Source organism: Lathamus discolor, chromosome 1 (genome assembly GCF_037157495.1).
Source record: "Lathamus discolor isolate bLatDis1 chromosome 1, bLatDis1.hap1, whole genome shotgun sequence".
Classification (NCBI taxonomy): domain Eukaryota; kingdom Metazoa; phylum Chordata; class Aves; order Psittaciformes; family Psittacidae; genus Lathamus; species Lathamus discolor.
Genome location: NC_088884.1, coordinates 122,831,322 through 122,847,263, shown reverse-complemented (window position 1 = coordinate 122,847,263; position 15,942 = coordinate 122,831,322). Strand labels below are relative to the sequence as shown.

Below are 15,942 nucleotides of genomic sequence, written 5' to 3'. Positions count from 1 at the left end.
TGAAACCATCATACTGTTTCATATGTAGTCATGCACCATTTCATACATAGTCAAATACATACACTGGACTAGCTGCATATTTAGTTAAATGGACCCACAGGCAGCAAATGAAAGCACTTGCTATAATACTGCTTTTAATGTTTGAAAATAGATATACCATTTTCATTTTTGTGAATCCTTTGTTTAACGTTTTCTTAAGTTGCTGTTAAAATGCTTTAGCGTATTCACAGTGCAATGATCTTGATTTTGCTTTTGCATATTTTGATTTAAAGTGAGGCTACTCCATTGACTATTTAGAAAAGAATGACAGCATAATCTCCACAAAAGCCCTTATTACAGTTTAATACTGTGTTTCACTTTAAACTCTAAAAAAATATTTAAACTAAATAAAGCTTCACTACCAATAGGTTGTATATTAACTTAGTCTGCTTTGCTACCACATATATACTGACACCTCTATCCGACCTACTGTTAAACTAGCTGCTGAGATATCTTCATGCTGCATGGATGGGGTTAGCAGCCACAGCTGGGATAGATAAGAACTTCACACTTATTAATTTTGTTTTACATCCACAGAGACTTAGACTACAATATGGTCCTGTCTGAATAGCAGTTTTAAGTAAGAGAATGTAATTTTGCTATGCTTTGGTGGCTGGTCTAAACAATTCTCCTAATAGGCCTTTGTATTGCTTGGCACCTAACACAGGTTTGAGTGTAATAAGATTGTATTTTGAAGGGCTTGGGGTAATTATCTGCTGCCCAGTCATACTGTTGCCAATTCCACTATAAGCTACATTATGTCTGGTAAAGCCTGTAAGTAGTGCATAGTACTGGAATGCGTTTGAACAAATGTTGTCCTGCTGATTTCCTTTCCTCCTTCCCTCCCCCTTATTTTTGGAGCACTATCTAATAGAGGTAAGCAAATATATCACATAAATAATTCATTAAATTTGCCATTCCTGTATTTGCCAAATCACTGGTTCTCAAGCTTGAATATTCATTATTCAGACTTAGGTGGGAATTTATTAGTGAATAAATCTTCATCTGTAGGCAATTTTTAATAGGTGATTATGAAGTTTACGAATTTATATTGGGTTTCTTAACAGGAGATTTAGACATTCTAATATGACTTGCAAATTGTTATTTTCAGATAGATGCTGAACTAAGTTTCCGTAGCCCTGCAATTCAGAGTAAAAATTTTTGTTTAGTTTACCACTCAGTGGATGGAACCATTAATGATTCATCCCTCAGACTTTCTCCTCTGCTTCTTCCCTTTTGAGCAAAATCTTGCTAAGTACTTTCCAGAGGAAAAAAACAAAGCAGGTGAAACATGAAGTGGCCTTTCTGTATCTCTTTTCCCATTCCTCTACCATATGCAGTTTACTTATTCATTCTCTCTCTCTAGCCCTTCCACTTGTTCCAGAAGTTTAATTCTGTTCTCCCTTTCTCCTTCTCACCACGTTTTTTCTATTCCTTGACTCATTCTTTTGTCTCTATCACTTCATAATCTATTTCCTGCACTCAGCTGTCCAAAGAACATTTTAATCTGTGGCCTCGTCTTGTCATTTAACCTAGTGTTTCTCTCAGGAAATACCACTTCCTGTAAATATAATTAAGTCCTGTGTTTTTGTGCTTCAAACCCTTGTATTTTCCAGCTGTTTTTAATACTGTCAATTCAATGTTGGTTGTATGTCAATTTACCTCAATTCAATCAAGTCAATCCACACCTCTGTCTAAACTGTCACTGTTTTTTCTCAATCACCTCTCAAGACTGTGGAAGACACCATTACACTGTGGGTGAAGTACTTCATACAGGACATGTGTTACCAGTGGCAAAAAAAGAAACAGAAAATAATTTATTTTGTGAATGGAACAGCATAATTGCAGGTGGAGTAAGGAGAGTGTTTCAGGGTTTATCCACCTGATCACTGCCTTGAAACTTGTCTTCTGCCTCTTTGTTGTTTAGTAAGTCTCTAAGAACAACCTCCTAGGATATTAGCAATTACATGTGCCTGGAGAAAATAGTTTTTTGCAAGTAGACTTTGTCTCACCTATTCACTGACTAGAGAGCTGCTGCAGAAAACCAGTTGTAGTCTGTGTGAACAGAGATTGTGCTAGAATATATATGGTCACAGAAAAGTGCAAATTGAATAATGCATATTGCACCTGTGTTTCAAACCTTGTGATTTACTTAGCAAATTAAGTCTTTTATTAAAGCTTTCTAATGTAATTTTATATAAATATCACTCAGTACCTTAAGCATCTATAATTGCAAGTAGTGCCTAATGTTTTTTTATAATACGTGCTATGAACTGTGTGACTCTATGAATTCTGAAACTTCAGACTTCCTGACTGAAACCAAGTAAATGACTTAGCAGAGGTGCAAATCACAGGATCATAGAATGGTTTGGGTTTGAAGAGGTCTTAAAGATCATCTCATTCTAACCCCCTGGCATGGGCAGGGACACCCCCAACTAGATCAGGTTGCTCAAAGCCCTATTCAAGCTGGCCTTGAACACTACCAGGGTGGGGCATCCACAGCTGTGGGCAGCCTGTTTCAACGCTTTCACAGTGGCAGACAGAACTGCATGGAAGCATGTATCTAGAAATTTAGAAGTGTGGCATGTATTTTGATCCTGTTCCAAAATGTTGACAGTATAACTGTATTATATGCTTCTTTGTACTTTTTTAGTGAAAGAATACAATGCATACCTGTTCTGTAGCAAAACACTGAGCAAATGAGCACAGCACACATATTTTACAGTGAATATATATAGTTTTATTAAATCAACAATATTGGACTATATCAGGCAAGCAGTACCATTTATGTTAAGAGGAGTGCATGCCATGATTTTTTCTGAACTCACTTTGAAGTTCAGTGGTGTGTCTTTTTCTATTGTACTCAGATATTAGAACATCACTACTGATGACTTGTAATCACTGCTTTTAAATTTACATGTTGATTGATAAGGCAGGATTATCATGTGATTAAGAATGAATAGGAAATGGGAAACTTCTGTTCCCAGCAGTGCCCCAGATTTCTTTTGTGACTGCTTAAAGAGCTTATCCTCTCGGTATTCATCTTCCCATTCAAGAAAAAAGAGGGCATCAGTGTTTTCTTTCCTTGTGGAAGTATACAGGAGTGATGTCTCCTGTATTTGTCAGTACTAGTAAAGTAATCAGATGTGTGTTAAGGATAAATACACAAATTTCATTTTCTAGTGGATTTCAACTACTGATTTGCTTTTAGAATCAAAATATTTTTTTTTTTTCTGGCATTTTTCTTCCAAATTTCATTATATTCATATGTAACTGGGTAATCCTTTTTAAACAAACTCCTGTACATTTAGGAAGAATGAAGAACAACAACCTACTAGCCTGTTTCTGACTCCAATACAAATTACATGAAGGATAAGACATACTGCAAAAAAGAGAGACCTTCTAACTGAATATTTAACAAGCTGCTGTGCCCTCTCTTTTTCAGCTTTCTGGGTAAAACACTTTCAGAAAATCTGATATTTTTGACAAATCCCAACTTTTCAAATATTACTGTCCTGGTGAACAGAGATTTTTACAGTTAATCGCATAGAATGTCATATGTAGTTATAAGTCTGTCTTGTTAAATTAGCTAAGTTTTGGAGGAGAATTACCTGAATCCTGAAATGGGTTTATGGAGATGTACAAGAACTGGAGTTTCAAGTAATCCTTTTGCATCCCTCCTGTTATTTAAGAACTATGCACCTATTAACACTTCACACTTCATATTATTGGCAGGGTTAATGTGCCTTCTTGTGAATGTCAGAGTTTATACAGTGACCGATGAAAAAAGGAAGTAAGTTGGATGCAGAATATAAGACTGCAGCTTTAATTCTGTCCCAGGAACTAAATTATACGTAAGAAGTATGAAGATATCTTTTTTTGCCTTAGGGCTTGCCAACATGAAACTGGCACACTAGCCCTTTTATTTATATTTTTCCTCTGTGCAGAACCAGTGGCAAGATAGTTAAAAATTATTTGCCAGGAGAAAAAGAGAGGTTGGGATGCAAGCTATGGAATTGACGTATTCCTTGAACTTCTTAGCTTTTTTGTTGTTGTTCTGTTTTTATTTTTATTATTCACTCAGATTGCCATAATGTTGTCTGAAAAGACAAAGGATTCTGTCTGAGTGCAACTGTGGACTGAAATGTAAAACAATGACATTGTCTCCCAGCCGAAAAGTTAGATGCATTCTTTACCATATCTAATTGTTGTAATATCAGTATGAATGTTTGATGAAATTTATCTCCTAAAATGCAAAATCCCTTAGTAGAAAATTCTGCAATACCAAAGTCACAAAGACAATAAGCCAGAATATTTGCCCCATTTAATATTTCCTGTGCTCTTCCGGGACAGGCTGATTGCTATCAAGGAGAGATTGTAAGATGTGCCTTATGAACCTTACTATATTCTCCTCTTGTTCTCTAGAGGAACAACTGTAGGAAATGTCTCTCACGCTGTACAGATACTGGAGTTCACAGACCTGCTTGTTTCAAAGTCAGTAAGTGCATTTTTTGAAGGACAGGTTACTTTGTTCTCAGTACAACTTGGAATGGAATCAGATACATGATGATATATATGGCTAGGAGCGAATTAGGCTTCACATCAGTTCCAGACATGCAATCACTATTCAGATTGATTTGTTCCCTAACAAAATCCACTTGAAAGCAAGTGATCATTCTTTGCATCCATGACAAAGAATTAGGACAAATACAGAAACCCTCAAATTGTAGGAAAAATGATTCTTTGCTGCTGAAATGATCACACAGTTCATGGATGCTTACAGACTGCATGGGCCATTTGATAACATCTGATGTTTGAACGCTGCCACAGAAGTCTGTGTGACTTAAAAAAATTTCTGCGAAGTTTCATTCCTACAGTAATGTGTAACATAAGCAAAACGATGATATTTTAGGTTGCAGTTTTCTGTGCCTGTACGAAAGGATACTTTCATATCGTGCTGAAGCAAGTTAATCATAGGTGCTTAAGGGGATTTTTATTGGTTGGGGAAAGGTTATTGAAACTGCAGTGGCAGTGGATGTTAACGGTTTGCTAGTGTGCCTCAGCCTCAGGTTAGGTGTGGTGGTGTGGGTTTGTTGTTGCTGGTGATTTTTAACAAGGTGTCACACAGAGCTACCTAGAGATTGCAGGTGACTCTTACAGGTCACGGTCTCTTGGAAAACACAAAAATTTGTAAGGGAAGATAGAGGTGATGACAGAACTTCTGCTTAAAAATAAATCCAGCCCAAAGAGGGCTCCTCCTCCTTTATCAATAAAGTTTCAAAAGCTATCATTTCTGTAACATAAGTTAAGCAATTATTTTCTGTTCTATCACAAACTGGCTAAGACTCCTAGCTACACAGAATCTGTCTGCAGAAATCCATGTGGGACAGAGAATACTCAGTGTTAGTTGACAGAAATAAATCACACCAAATGTGTAAAGATATCATGATTTCTACCATAGAACTCATAGGTAATAATTAAAAATTCAAAATATCTAAATAGGTTAAGGCTAAACTTAAAGGCTAAACAAGCCTAATCCAAAACCTTTGCCATTCTTTTTAATACTTAATCCTTACAAATTAAAGTTCTACCTATGGTTTTAGCACACTTTTTCATGCTTATTCATTACTTTTTCATTTTCCAGATAAACACAGCCTGGTATGTTCATCTTAATATGCATTTAAGTATTAGATTGAATGAGCTGCCAAATAATGAAATGTAGAATATTAGCTCTTTCATTTCCATCAGCGAATACTTTCAGCTGTGATGTTTTCTGATTTGATTGTTTAGTTTTCCTAGTCAATCGAATAAGGAATGCCCAGAAGAGAGGGGGAAAAAAAAAGTCATAATTAATATTCTTGTTTAATCTGTTATCAAAAAAGAACTTGTTCCTTTCTTGTTATGCTTTCTACAAGCTCCTCTCTTTAGAGTGCAATACTAAGATTCCCCGATAGATGCCCTAAGAGATCTCTTATAAACGCCACGAAGTACCGAAATTAAGTATTTTCAGCTTTCTCTTTGTGTGTGGGTTTCTTGTTTGGTGTTTTTTTTTTTTTTTGTTTTGTTTTGTTTTATTTTTTTATATATAGATACAGATATATATCTGTGTTATCTACCATCAAGGGTATTGTTTTTGGATTTCTATGATAATCAACAATACAATTATTTGATCCCAAATGGTTGAAAAAGGCTGGACGATAAGAAATTTAACATTTATCCTCATTGCTCAATTATTTTTTAATAGTAAATTTTAATGTGGATATTAATTCTGTAGTGTACTATCTCCTTCCTGTTTAATCAGTTGTTACTTTATATTCACACCATGAGAGTGGGGGCAATGTCATCTTGTCAGAATCATTATCATTGCAAAGTAGCTGCACGCTGAAATGAACCTATACCATTTCATTAGAAATAATGGAGAAATCTATGGATCTACCCTCAGAGTCTAATCTCCCCTCCCTCTCTTGTCCCCCTCAAGTTTACATCTGTTGTTTTGTGTTTTCCTTTGTTTAATTTGAATTACTTCTTGGATGAATTTTAAATATAGGTTTCTTGTGTGTGAATACTATTGCATATTCCTTTTATTTAAGTAACTAAGTCCCTTTGTGAGAACTGGCTTTGAGGAGATATGGGGTAAACCTTAATGTGCCTTTATTATCCTTTTGTCATTTGGGAGATCTCCTCTTCCAGATGGCTGGCACAACCTTTCTCCAAGACAAAAGTAAGCTAATATTCTTCTACATCATTTGCCAGTGTCTGCCATTCTGGTGCTTATGGTGCCCTGCTGTTATAAAAGCACCAGTCCAGGTCTCAGGACACTTTGCTGTGCTTTTTGATCAGGACAGAGCTGATAGTGGATGCCTTATCATCTTTCATTAGAACATTTTAAACAGACATTGAATGAATTAGACTAGTGGAAGATGAGGGAAAAATGTATGTGTCCAAACTTCATGCTGTGAGACACACATATTTCGAGAATTATTCATGCCATCTCGTATCAGAGCAGGCTGAGAGTTCTTTTGCTGTCATTGACTTCAGGCTAATCAATGATCTTCACTAGTAACAGCTGCACTGAAGGGGCAGGTGTCTTCCTCCAACAACAAAACCAAAAAAGAATAATTTGTTAAAAAGGAGTGGAAATTAAACCCTGTAAAGGGCAGTACTGTGGTCTGTATATTTTGAAATAAGATTTCTTTATTGCTTGAATTTATCAGGGCCAAAAACTATTTTTGGTATTAACCAACAAATAGAAGTATGTTTAAAGTGTTGCAAAAGAAGAAAAGACTTTTTTTAGTTTTGTTTACTACTTTGCAACTGCCAGGTTAGTTTGGACATCGAAGTAATTGATTTTTGGTAGTATCAGATTTTAATATCCTGAAGTCTCTGGTAACCTGATAATGTGATTCATGGGAACACTTTTCTCATTTTGAATGTTTAAAGATTTATCACAGAAAAATAAATTGTTGTTTTTGAACTTACAGGTGGTGAGTGGTACCCGGACATACAGAAGTCACTGGACTAATCTGAAGATCTGAAGAGTAAGTAACAGTGCAAGGTTATGAAATTTCCTGGGTTTTTTTCCTTACTGATTGCTCTTACAAAAATGTAAGCACATAAAAAAGAAAACCAAATCCAAAGATACTTCAAATAGCTTTAGATGTGTTAGCAGTGGAAAAGTCAAACAAAGAAAAATAGCTACTTCTGAAATACCATGCTTACTCTGTAATTCTGCACTCATTTTGATTGCAGTACTGTTTGCAAGGTAACTAACCCTTTCTCCATAATTACTTGCAGTTGGAAAGGAGATCCAAGTTTGTCAAAGAAAGTGACTATTGTTCTATATTCAGTGAGATATGGATAGGCTGTGAAGTATGAAAGCAAATATTTTGGACAAACACTGAACAACCAAACAACTTTTATCATCTATTATTTGCACTGACTTCCCCTTAATATATTCAGACTTTGATCTTCTTTTTGTCTTACATGAGGTTCCCTGCTGTATTGAATCCTATATTAAACAGTTCCTCATAAATACAAAATAGAGAATCCTTATTATTAATACCTATAGTTTAACAAGCATAAACCAGCTTTGAACTTCCTCTGTCTTTCTCACCTTCACAAGAAAGCATCAGTATCTACTGCACAGCTTCAACTCTCCCCAGTATAAACCCAGCAAATTCTTCAAATACAGTAATTCATGTAGAAAAATGAAAACCAAACATAACTGACTGCCAAGCACATGAGACTCTATACCAAACTCTGAAAATTGCATGGCATACTATGTGGGATCATAAATTGGCCAAATTAAGGTTACGGAAACCAGAAACATAATACTAATCATTAGCAGTCTGTGTGGACTAACTGATTCTTAAACACAGAATAAATTCTTTATTAAAGTTGTGTGCACTGGTCTGCATTATATCACATAAAGTAATATTGCAGGGCAGTCCTCGGTGGATAAAAATGTTTCAGTTGCAAACAGCAGTAGGCAACAGTATGGGTTGCAAAAGAATGAAAAAAAATTAGTTCATTCACTTTTTCAGGGGGTGTCAAAAAATAGAGCAAACAATACACAAAATGGAGCTCAGAAACTGTATCCATTGAGCAGAAGACAGAAAGGTCTCAGGAGAAGAATAAGCAAAATGTATTTCTAACTGTTGCCTATGATAGCTGATAGTGAGCTAAATTAGAGGGAAAAGTAGAAAATGTGTGTGCTACAAATACATCAAAGTAATTTAAATTAAATATGAGCTTTGTAAAGTGAATGTCCCAGTGAGTGTCCAAAGAAGAAAAATGAGCATCATCAGATGCATTCAAAAATGCAAGAATGCCAAGATACCTTAACGTATTATGCTGTTTTATCATTATTCACACTAAAATTTAAGAGTGCAATTCCTCACAAGATTTAGAGATTTTAAGAGGGTTTTTTTGAGAGACTTCCATATGGTATTTTGTGTGTGTGTGGGGGTTGTCTATCCGTTTGCAAAGCCAACCAGTAAGCTATAGTATTTCATACTCAGCATAATTTGATAGACCTCCTGACTTCATTAATAAGGTTATATAAATATTTCTGTAGTTGTTGGTCATTTATTTCATTCATGTTTATAATGTCAGAGGAGAATGGATGAGCAGGGTCCCTGTTTGCACTCACAAGATTTTCACTTAGCTTGGAACAAGTAATTTTTGGGTTTACCTCTGTCCCAGGAATTTCTAATGCAGCTATGCTACTGGGAAGCAAAGCTGACTCAGCATCAGTTTCGTACCCCAAAACTTGTCAGTAAGTAGCATAATTTTATTCTACTTTTGCTTTGCAAAAAAATGGATAGAGCTTAAGAGAAAAAAAGAGGGAAGAAATAGAATAATAGTGGTTCAGAAAAGTTATCTGGATGCCAGCCAAGCTTTATGATAACTGGCGATTATAAAGGGTTGTATCAATGGAAGTCTGTGTGATCTGGCCTTATATTCTACACTTTGTGTGTAAATGTTAATCATGTTGTTATTGCAGTGCCACGACCTAATTAGCAAGAGCCCCTTACAAAATTGTGATAAGCTAATACAATCTGACCTATCTTGTTTCATTATTTCCTCTGTTATCTAGTTCAGTTCTTCAACTACGGGATTTACCTAGTTTTGCTTCTCACTACAAGTTTGTGCCACATGTGCAAGTATAGCACAGGTCAGCACACCAGTCAAAACAGATGACCTCCATCTGGCTTTACTCTAGTCAGGAGTGATTTAAAGACAGTTTAATACTTTAATCTGTATCAGGTTTTCCCAAAAGGCCTGAAGCAGGTAACATAATGCCATGATGAATAGATACTTAATTTTCATAGTGATTTCACATTGAAGATTAAGTAGCTACTTTTTAAAAGTGGTGGAATGGTGGATAGTAAATTAATTTGAAAGTAATAAATCAGATAACTAAACCTGTTATCTCACTGTAAAGCAGATTCAAGTGAGACTTCAAACCATTGTTTCTTTGCTTCACTTCAGGTAAATGTATTTCTAACTTTTTAGGCCATTAGCTTCCAGCTGGGTGCTTTTGTTTTGTTTCCAAACGTACATGTTTTCCTTTTTTATAATCAGAGGATGTAATTAACAGTCTTATCTGGAGGAGGGTTTTTTTCCATGTGTTTTTCATAACTAAAGATGATTCACAGTAACATGTTGATGTTTTTGGCATGGGTTAGGAGCGAGGAGCTCTACTTGGACATTCAAGACATTGAAACTTGCTACAGATGGTAGGGACTACTGACACAGGCTGTGCAAAGCCTCCAGCATACTCGAGCTTTCAAACAGCCGGTCTGTGTATTAAAACTTAATACCGCGTAACATCCATCCTGCGTTAAACATGGAAGCACACCAACCCTCTGTGCTCCGCGTGGGAGCTACTCGCTGCTTCACAGCAGTTGCCGCTCTTCCCGGGGCCGCTGCGTTGCGCCTCGAGCACTCCGGACGCTGCCGCTCGGGAAGCGGACGGTGTTTTCCGTGTTTTGTGGGGGCAGGAGACGTAGGGGCGGCCGGAGGGCAGGGAACCGGGGCGATGCCCCCAAGAAGGGGAGACCGGAGCGGGGAAACGCTGAACTCCGTCAGGTCAACAGCCCTCCGATGAGAGGGGAAAGGGTGAAGTACGAGGTACTGCTTCCCCCGCCCCACAAAAAGAGATGGGACAGTACCGACTTTGAAGATGGGGGGGGGGGTTAAGAGCAAGTTTCGCAGACCGCGGGCGATGCCAGCCGCTGTGGGGGAGCGGGGCGGGCCAGGGGCGGGCCGGAGGCGGGGCAGCCCGTGCCGCGCCGGGCCGAGCGGAGCGGTGTCGAGCCGAGCGGCGGCGCGGGCAGGCGGTGGAGGCGGCAGCCGGGCTCGGCAGTAGCGGCGGTGAGCGGGGCCGGTGCTGTCCGCGGCGCTGCGGGTGCTGAAGGGCGGGCGCCCCGCGCCGCCTCCCCGCGGCGCCCCGGGGCCGGGGGGTTCCGACCGCCACCGGTCTGGGCCGGGAGCGGCGCCGGGAACTGGTGCGTTGAGTTTTCTCGGGCTAGCGGCGTGCCTGCCGGATCCACTCTTGGCTTTGTGAAACGGAGAAGCGTTCCTCATTCCGCGATCCTTGCACGGGGGCCCGGCGGGGTTGGTTTTTCTTCCCTGTGGACTTTAGTGAGTCTTGGGTAAGGTAAGCAAGAATATATATATATGTATGTTATATAGCTGATATCTTCGTATAATTGGTGGTGGGGTGGCGAACGGATGAAGGACCTGGCAATTAAAGGTAGAGCAAAGTTGGGAGCTAGTTAGCCTTTAGGTCAGCCGAGGGGCAACGCTTGGAAAGGAGGTGCGCAGTTTTCAGTGAAAAGGGCTCTGTAAACAAAAGACGAATCACAAATGTGAAGTTAGAGGCTTATTTTTCTTCAAAACTTGCTGGTGGGATAATGTTTAAATGTTTGAAAATATTTTATTTCAGAAACCTTGTGTATTATAGAAAGATATCGGAGGACATTGTAGAAGCTGCTTTGTGTTAACACCAGCTTTCAGGGACACGAAAAGCTCTAGCCGATTCTGTCTGGGGGAAGGAGGGATACGTAAGGTCATTCTGGGAAGTGGAGAGCAAAGTAGGAATTAAGGAGGATTTAAAAACAGCCTCATGTTGCTCTGTGTCTTGTGCATGCACATATGAGTGTGTGACAGAAGGACAGTGATACCCTGTTACTCGATGCACAATTTAATGCTGTAATACTGTGAACTTGTGAAACACCACCTTTGTGAAAGTGATCATCCCGACTTCCACCTCCAAGGTCAATGTAGTGTGCAAGTGCCCGTGAAAGTTGAGGATTGTTTCCTTTGATATTGACTGACAAATGTCAGGCCTTCCTCCAGGCTACAGCTAGGTGTAACTTCGAATCCCCGATTTAATAGTACCACATCATGTTGCATTATAGGACTGCTGTTGTAGGTAATTGAATAGAACTGGAAAGTGTGGGCAGATAAAATGTCTTGCTATTTCAGCGGTGTTTAACCTTTCGCAAGCTTGGTAGGGCGCTGTGCTTCACGGAGGGGTTTTCTACTGCTCCTATGAGGTAAGAGTTCTGCACTCACAGAGCTGAGTGCTACGCAGGGATTTCTGCACATGCAGAGCTGAGTGCCACACAAGGATTTCTACATATACAGGGCAGAGCACCATGCAGGGATTTCTGCACGCACAGAGCACCACACAGGGATTTTCACCACTCAGAGATTAAGGCTGATTCCAGAAGGCATGGGCTGCTGCTGCTGCTTGTAGCCAGTGCTACTGAGATGGCTGAACACAACAGGCAGGTGAATGAGGTCCCCACCCTGTATTTTTTAGCGTTATGTATCACTTCATACTCTTGTGGCTGTGATGAATTCTCTTTGGAATTGAGATCTAATCCACAATTGTTTCCTTACATAGTTGCCCTGCACAAGTGCTAGCATGTCTGAACTCTGTGAGGTAACTTGCTGATGAGATGAAGCTGATGAAAGGAGGCTTGCTTCATATGGTATTATTTTGTACTCCTGCATCATTTATTTAAAATTAAGGTGGGTTGTTTTTACTGAATACTTTTATCAGCTAGAATATAAAGGTAGCTATTGGGCAGCAGCACAGAACTACCGAGGACTAGTTCTCAAATTGAGGAGAAAGTAGTTTAAATTGCCAAGGCTTTAGTTAAGTTTAGGTGGAATTAGGAAATATATATCTTTTACTGTTCCCTCCTCTCTCTGTGCCCTCCACCCCCACTCCATTACAGCTGTTTCTGTAAAGCAGCTGTTGCTTTCCTTTCTCAAATGGTAGGGAAAGTTTATCACCCAGCACTTGCACTGATTGCAAACCTTCATTGCTTGTCTACCCATCAGCTAGGACAGCTCTTATCAGCTGTCATTGACATGAATATTAATTTGCTTTGAAGCATTTAGGTATAATTTTAAATAATTATACTTTCTAAAGTATGAAGATTCTGGATATTTGCTTTCTAAAGTTACATTACAAAAATATTTGGGAAAAGTTAATTTTGAAGCATGTGGTACAAACAGGAAAAAATCCAAAACAAACCCCAAACCAAAAAAAAAAAAAAAAAAAAAAAGAACCCAAAGAAGCCCAACGTATTAATTATATGGCCAAACTTTTGATGTTTAAGTGTAAATGTACAGGGCCTGATTTGCAAATCCTTGTTCACTTCAGTAGTCTTTATTCCTACACAGAGTCCTGTTAGCTGCAAAGGGACTATATCCATCATTATATGAGTAAAAGTCATTGATCTTGCTGAGATCAGTCATTTTACCAGCATCAGTCAGATGATAAACTTTGATACTAAGACATTAATTCTTCACTTTTAAATTTATGTCTTATATCTGATTGTATTTTCTATGTAATGTTTTGCCTTCATTCGTATTGAGCTCCTTTATTTTCAATCACATTTAAAAAATGGAGATTTGAAATGATATGTAGACTGTCAAGGAAGTAAAATGGCACTGCTATTTTTCAATAAAATGGTGGGTTTTTTGTATATATATTTTTATATATATGATGTGTATATATATGTATAAACATCAAGTGTGGTCCATAGCCATCTTGGTTAACTGTTCTAATTAGAAATAGTCTTTTTTTTTTTTTTTCAGTAGTAATCCTTTAAGCATATTTGTATACTTCTAAGGATGTGACTTTATATAGTGCACAGTTCCAAGACCTTGAACATCACCATTCATAAGCTGAAGAAAACTGGATTTTAATGGCTTGACCTAACAGCTGACTGCAGAACTAATACAGACTTGGGGAGGAGTCTTGCCATAAAATGAGTATTCAGGGAAACTCCCTATTTAAAGTGCTGCTTTATAGACGCTGCTTACACTGGTCAACACACAAAGATATGCATGTGAGGGAATACATTTACAAGTATTGAAGTTATCAACATACATACAACCTGTCAGACATCCTAAGCTTACATTTGGTAGTGGATCACTTGGCTATTTATTGGGCTGTCTTTGACACTGAATAGGACTCAGTAAAACTCAAATAATACAGTTGCTCAGATCTAGGTGTGTTCTAGATCTATCTAATCATGATGGTTTGTCATGCAGATATTTTTGTGTGCGAGTTTATCCAATGATCCTCTGTATTTGTTTTAAAACCCACAGGTATTAAACCCTAGGAAAAAAAGAACTTTTACAATCACATAATGAAGTCTCTAATAAATAAGAAACTTCCACTTCCCTCCCTCCCTCCTGTTCTTCCCCTTGGGATAGATGCACACAGTTCTAAACAGGTTTTTTATATAACATTCTAGAAACTGAATGTCAATTTTGTGTCACCATTCTCATACTCTTAAGAGACTATCAAATAATAATGAAAGCCAAGCCTCTGCTTGGTTTTGTTAGTTTCAAGCGTAAATAAAAAGGTGGAGGTCCAATACCAATAGTTCCGCTTTTTAACAATTCTGAACTTGGCTCAGAAATTTTAAAGGGAAGAGGTCAAATAAACTTAGATAGCCAATTCTGAATATTTTTCTCAAGACTGCCAAATAGTATGAGATAATTCAGGACACTAAATATCACAGGAGTGAATCATGGGCTCAAGGGGGTGTAATGAAACAAATGCCACTTTCGACTGTTCTTTGGTTTTTCTAAGCAAAAGGAGGAAAATATTTGTTAATTATTCAGTCTAGCTTGTCCTATTGTGCTACTTAATTTTAAAGCAAATAGATTAACAAGTTTATTTGCAAATTTCTTTAACCCTGCTTTATAGTTCAATCTTTTTTTTTCTCTTTTTTTTCTTTTCTCTTTTCATTTTAATTATAAGGATGTCAACAAATAAAAAGGCTGAGAACTTTTTTTGCATAGGATATTATACATATTTAATACAGTGCTCTTTTCCTTGCCTCTTGGTAGACAGAAAAGACAAAGAACACCCTTTTAAGTTATGAGAAGAACAGTAAGTTTGAAACTTTGTAGTAAAGAGACATTGAGAAAGCTGTGGGTTGAATAACAGTTGTGGTTGACCAGCACCTTTGAAAACAGTGCTATATGAAACTCGGTCTAATACCAGTATCAAAGATTACTAGTGCCCAGGGAAGTAATCAAGAGCAATCAAACCCAGAGGCTAACTCTCTTTTGTGCTGTTTTACAATTTCTTTTTTCTTTTTTTTTTTTTTTTTAGGTTAATAGAGCAACCTACAGTTACAAAGCCTTGTCTCCTAGTAGGCAGGTTGTGTTCCTTTCCAGTACTCACATTTATTAACAAACATGTCTTCATTCGATGGACCAGTGCAGATAAAGAAATGTCTGCACAGTTAGCATGGCAGAAGAACTGCAAAAATTCTCCTAATTTTCATTTCCTCCTAGTCATTGATACTTCCAGCGATATGGACTGAATATATCAGCCAAGAGGTGTAATGAAATAAGTTTAAATCAGCCAGACTGTTATGGTCTATCCAGTCATGATTTCTTACTAACTGGATATGGCAATGACTTGAAAATATGTATTTGTTATCTATTTGATAACAAAGTTTATGCACGTATTTACCCTTACTACTCTAGAAATGATCGTAGTAAGTCTATTCAATTAATCACTCTTTCTACCATACACTAAGTGAACTTAGTGGTGAATTATTTGCCTGCATTGCCTAGTTGTGCAAATCTTGAGAAAATAAGAACTTCTAAAGAGTTAAATGAGGGGAGAGTTGGCAGTGCTTGCACTGATTGCTTGAAGTAGGTTGAAGTTCAGGGTTTATTTGCATTTGAATTAATTGAGATTGGTGTCCAGCAGTGCTTTTCAGCACAGGCTTCAGAAAGACTTTTTTGTATAATGAAGTACTTGAAAATGTTAGTTGGAAGATGAACGATATTTAAAATACTTCTTTCTTTTCCTGGCAGAGTGAGCTTTTTTCTCAATTTTCCTAAGTA

At 37.8% G+C, this 15,942-nt stretch overlaps 1 protein-coding gene across 1 annotated transcript in view; it reads left to right on the top strand.

Annotated features, from left to right (window-relative positions):
- FSTL5 (follistatin like 5) overlaps positions 1 to 15,942 on the top strand; it is a 359,720-nt gene that overhangs the window by 27,710 nt on the left and 316,068 nt on the right. The window contains exon 2 of the mRNA XM_065693765.1: positions 7,521 to 7,577. The gene's annotated coding sequence lies outside the window, so the exon portion shown is untranslated. The remainder of the gene's footprint in view (positions 1 to 7,520; positions 7,578 to 15,942) is intronic.